We start from the raw sequence: 6,352 nt of genomic DNA, 5'->3' as shown, positions 1-6,352 counted from the left end.
AGACTTGTGCACCCGTATGTTCATTGCAGCATTATTCACAATAGCCAAGATGTGGAAGCAACCCAAATACCCATCAACTGATAATTGGGTAAAGAAGATGCGGTATATATACACAATGGAATACTACTCAGCCATAAATAAGACAAAATCATCCCATTTGCAACAACATGGATGGAACTTGAGGGTACTATGTTAAGTGAGATAAACTAGACAGAGAAAGACAAACACCATATGATTGCACTCATATGTGGAGGATTAAAAAACAATGGACAAAGAGAACAGATTAATAGTTACCCAAGAGGAAGAGGGTTGGGGGGTGGACATAAGGGGTAAAGGAGGTAAAGGAGCACATATATATGGTGACTGACAAATAATGATTATAACTGAAATTTCACACTGTTATAAACTATTATGACACCAAAAATAAAGAACGAAGAAAAAAAAAAAAAGATTAGTCAATCCCTTCCTCATTGTAGCTCCATAATGTGTCTCCAATAATCTGTAGATTTACTCCACTCTTCTCCTAATCCATTGTGAGTAAATATACTGAACATCATGCCTGGGAAGAAAAACGGACTGTTCAGAAAGTTTCCATTTTGCTAAATGAAGTCACTGCTTCCTCCTACATCTTCTTCTGCTCTGCCGTCTATGCTTGACCCTATGCTGACCCTCCTATTTTATATTGAAAGGATCAATTGACCCTTCAACTCTCCATCTGCAGCTCAATGGCATCCTGTTCCTTCAGTTGAGTCTGCCCCTTCCCTGCCTCTGGTGGCAATACTGCTGCATTAATTGTCTTAGACAGATTCCAGTATTTGTCTGACAGCCTCTGGAAGGAACAAGGGCAGGCTTGAGGCATTGGTAGCAATAGAAGAAAATGCTAAATAAAACTAAAAAAAACCTCTAAAACATTAAAGAAATTCTCAATAATTCAGCAAATTATCTTTTAGTGAATTAAATTTTAGTTAATGTGTCACTTATTAGACTGATCTTTGGTTCATTGGTAATTTAAGGATCAATCACCATGAGAATCAGTGGGTGATAGCCAGTTGTGAATTTGAAAGACCAACCTGTCAACCTGCTGATGTTACAGCCTACAGCACTTCTAGTGGAAACGTCCAGGAACGGGTCCCAGCAATGATACTTCTCTCACATGTGAGTTGAAGGCCCTTCAAGTATCAGGCAACATTACTCATCAGTCTTCCAGTAGATGCTCTCTGTTAAATGAGGGCAGGCTGGGTCGCTTGGTGTTCTGCTGAATAAACAGAACCAAGGAAATACAGTATGCTTGAGGTGGGTCTATATCCCTTCCATTTCACCTGATACTACAACTGACCATTGTGGTTATGTGAGTACAGGATTATCATGTCATATATCCCAATCCTCTACTCTTAATACTGAGGCTGAGGTGCAACCAGGTAGAATGCTATGGGCTAGTGATAGGAGAGAATGGCGGAGGCCAGAGTTCAACTCTTGGGAGAAGGGAAAAGAAGCTTCAGGCAGAAGTTTTCCTGGGGTATTAGCTTGATCCCTGAGCATTAGACAAGGAACCTCTTTTTTATTTAATGGAAAATCCAAGTAGAATGATTCCGGAGAGGTGAGAGCTATAGCTCATGCCTACCAAGGCTCCCTAAAATGTATGAACCTGAGGAATGTAGGCCTTGCTGGCTGTGGTTTTCTGTCTCTGATTTACCTACTTTGAGGCCTTTTATTTGTCATGCAGTTTCTTTAAATCCCGGCCTGCTATTTGAATAGCTGCAATAACAGTGAGAGAGACAAAAGCTGTTATAATGAAGACTCTCTACCGATTAAATGCCTGGAAAGAATTATAGCATGTCAATTTTGTCCCACAGACACGAGTGATGCACTAGGTGATGCAGCACTGGAGGTACTCCTCAGCTTACAGTCTTTTCTGCATCTATTACGGGCATGGGAATGGGTACTAAACAGAACTATAGAAGTGCCCGGAATTTTTGAAAAGGGTCCACCAAGAGTAGGATATGAATTAGAGTTCTTTAGTCATATAACATGTGATCTTGGAAGCCAGAGGACAAAAAGACCTGGGTATGGATATCCAAGGATGATTCATATCAAGGGGATGAATTAGGCAACCTTGGCTAATAAAGCACGCGGACCAATATTCAGGTCCACTGAGACCAGAACCCACGCTGCTTGGGGCTCAAGAGCAGGTACAGAAAACTCTTTGGTCCATCTGGTCTAGATGAATATATTCTATAAAGTATGGGTCACTATATCAAGTGGGCATCACAAGACGATGCAAAAGCCCAAATTCTATATGCTTTATATTGCTGGCGACCCACTAGTATTATGCTAGAGCATAAGTAAAGTGCCAAGCATAAGCTTCCCTGGGGAGAGACAACTTAATTAGTTAACAGTCCCTCTACAGCCTTGTCAAAGATGGTCCTGAGTTGCATGAGGCATTCCTGTGCCTAAACTTTGATGAATTATGTGGCCAAATGACAGCAACTAGGCCTAACTGTGCTTCTAACCTCCCCAAGGTAAATCCTCTAGCCCAAGGTTCTACCAGCATGTTATTGCTGGAAGTCAGTCCCTTGTACTCAAATCTCTAAAGATGAGTGTCAATCACCGTGTTTGTTCTGGTTCTCAGTTTATTGGAACAGGGCCACAGAATCTGCCCTTGACTCTATTGGAAATCCATGGTTATGATGGAGAAGCAGGCTTTCTCTATCTGGTTTTGGGTGTCTTTCATTGGCAAAAGAATGCATTAACAAATTTTTAGTTCTTTTCATAAAATTTCCACATTGAGAAAGGTCCATATTAGGACTTCTGGAATCTTTCTCTGGGTTCAAAAGCCAATTTTAGAGTTGACAAGTTTTTGCTGTTGGCATGCATCAGAAATTCCTTGTCTTTAACCTTTAGGGTTTTCATTTGGTATTATGTTATGGGTATCATTAATTAAATGAGCCAAAATTTGCATGTGCCTCCTGTAGCAAATCAGAACACACATTCTTACAATAATTTGGAGAACAATATCTCTTTGAAGTGTGCGGTCTGGATTTTGAGGCCATGTGGCTGCCATATTTCTCATGTCTGAAAAGATCTGTTAATTTAGTTTAGCTTGTGTTTTGAATATGTTTTTCTAATTTACTACTAATACAGACTGGAAATTTAGTATTGCAAAATCATAAAACAGATGTGGATTTCAAATTATATAGTTTCATGTAAAAGAAAAGAAAAATTTACATTCCATAGGCATGAATTACTTCAATAATGGTGTTAGAACACAGAACCAAAACATATTCAATAACTAACACGAGTTAACTTTTACATGTTTGTGGGAACATTATATATACTCCAATTATATATTTCCAATTTAGCAGGAGTAGTCTTATTAGAGACTTCTTTTGCACTTCCCAAATACTCTCATACACTGAAGGTGGGAATGCCAATGATACAACTGATGTGGAGGGGAAGTTGACAATATCCAGAAAAATCATAGATATGTTTACTCTTTGACTCAGTAATCCCATTTCTAGGAGGCTATCCTGAAGTTAGTCTGGCAAAGGTATGTACCATGTGCACAGACTCATTAATTGTAACACTACTTGTAATGGCAAAAGATTAAAAACAAGCCCATCAGTAGAGAACAAGTTAATTTATGATATCGCCACATGATGGAGTATACATGCAACCATCGAGAAAATGAGGAGGATTTCTGCATAATGACAGATTGTGATCATCAGGATACATGAGGTGAAAAACGCTAGGTGCATATCAGCATATACACCTAGCTATGTTTCATCAATAGTGATGTGCACATGTAATGCACAACTGGTAGATATTATGTTTATCTTGATGTAATACACCATAAAGTACATACCATCACCTGTGGAGTATTCTTGCCAAAAATGTTTAATCTGAGTCTCATCATGTCTTTAAGTCTAATGACCAGTTTACACGAAATATGGGAACAAAGGCATGTGTTGAAGAGACACGGGGAGGCAACCAGACCAATGCAGGAGGTGGGACGGAACACCACCACCGGTCTGTTGTCTTTAACAAGGAAATGTCTTGGGAAAAGATAAAGAGGTTGTGATGAGGACTATTCCAGTTTAAAAGAGAACTTAGACGTTAGAACTTGAATCGATTCTGGTTTTAGACTAACCAACTCCAAAAGACATTTGGAGGGAGTTAAATATGGACTAAATATTAGATAGTTTTAGGGAATTAGGGTTAATTTTATCAGATGTGATCATGGTATGATTAGTTAGAGAGATATCCTGTTTTCAGAGATGCCCCCAGAGGTATTTAGGGTAGAAATGCTATGTTGTCTGTAATTAAAATACTTCAGAAAAAAATGGTTGAAACAAATTGGGCAGAATGTTAAAAATCATGAAATCTAGTGATGAGTATATGGTGGGGGGTGTCATTTTATTATTCCTATCTTTATATATGTTTGAAACTTTTCATTTAATAAAAAGCTAAAAAATAAAACTGAAACAAACAAACAACAATTGATGTGCCTTCCCTGGTACTTCCTTTCTCCCTCTCGATGCCTGGGAGCAGGAATACACTGAAGCAGCTGCCCTGACTCCATAAGTAGGAGCCACAGGTTGAAGTCAGCAGAGTCGTGCCAGCCTTGGGCCATCCGTCTACCAGCACTGGACCCTACCTACGCAGGGAGAAATAATTATCGTAATTATGCTGTTGGAAAAAATTTAATTTTAAGTGTTGTAAATTTGCAGGTTGTGTCAAGAAACAAAACACACACTCTGAACCTCTGAAGTCTCACTCTCCCCTCCCACACCTTCGAGACTAAATCTTAGACCTTTTGGGACATGCAGAAGTAGGAGTCTGTGGAACAATTCACTGCAATATTGGGGACATTGTTAATTCCTAATAAAAGTTGCCAAAAAGTTTCTTTGATTTGTCTCACTAGTGATCAGATGACCTGCCTCCATGTAGGTGGCTTATAAAATGGAAATGAAGCTGCCCTGAGGACTCAGAGTCAGTGATAAAACTTTACATAAATATCTTTTCCAAATAGTACGTTTCACCAACCCTGAAGAAGGGGAAGTTATCATGAACAGAAGTATCTGGATGTAAGAAAGCTATTTTTAAAAACCATGACTAGGACACATGTGTCAAATATCTTCTTGGCAGGATCCTGATAGGCATTAATTTCTGGGCATAGTTTGCAGTTGATGGCAAAAATGATAGTTAAATATTTAATTTGTTTGGGAATTTTTCCCAAGGACATTATTACGGGATCACTTATTGGTGCTATAAAAATTTTATAATTCAAGGAGTGTTTGATGTGTCGAAGACATATAGTAATGTTAATGCCTCCCAACCCTCTAACAACTCCTCATCTTTAATGTTCAGTTTGCTTCATGAGTCCTTGTGAGGAGTAATATTCTTGGCAATGATTGTTCATTAATACAAACAGGTTGTAGGAAGAGTATGCTTCCCATCAAAAACTAAGCTGTAATCAGAGACTAAGGCAGTGATTAAAACTTAAGCAGTACCCTGATACTGGACGGAATCGTAAAGTGGATGTATTACATTCAGCATTCTCCCCCTCACTTTTAGAGCCATCCATCTCCCTCACATATCCATTTCACCCTTATGCCCTTCCCCAAGTCCCAGCTGCACTCTAGGTACTCAGAGCTTCCTGACTCATTTCAAACACCACTCGGTGTGTCAGGTACCAACATAGCATAATTTGAATCCTTTCTGAATCTCTGCCGTTTCACCCATACCTCCCACAATCCAAACTGTGATTGCTGTAGAATTTCATCAGAAGACTTATGGGCACACGTAATTTGTCTGCACAAAGTCAGGGTTCTTAAGTCTCAGTGATAAAGTTCTGTGGGCATAAGATGAGTCAGGGTCCATCACATGATGCTATTTGTTCAGTCTTACTTGGATCTACTCACTAAACAACTCATCTTCAACAGAACTGAGGGTGCAGAGGGGAGCCGGTTAGAGAGAAAAGTCAAATCAGAAATGAGGAAGGGGTAGAAAAGCGCATATTTAGATTGAAAACTAAAGATTTTTCTTTTTGCATTGATTTTGCATTTAGTTACAACATTTATTTTCAAATAACATTAAAGAAAAACACAAAATTTCTCTATTTTCTAAAGGGGAACCTGAGAAATATTGCGTTGTCCCTGATCAAAAGTAATATTAACAATGTCTAGACTATTTGCATGTGTTTCTCTTTAGTTAAACAATAAATTTACTCATTTACAACTACCTCTGATTGTCTTTCCCCCATTTTACAGTGATTAAAAATTATAATTAATAATTACATCTGTTTTACTTAGCTGTCTTTGACATTATTTGAAAGTGAATACAAAATTTCTGG

Source organism: Equus caballus, chromosome 14 (assembly GCF_041296265.1).
Source record: "Equus caballus isolate H_3958 breed thoroughbred chromosome 14, TB-T2T, whole genome shotgun sequence".
In the NCBI taxonomy this organism is placed as follows: domain Eukaryota; kingdom Metazoa; phylum Chordata; class Mammalia; order Perissodactyla; family Equidae; genus Equus; species Equus caballus.
Note: the sequence above shows the minus strand (reverse complement) of the source record.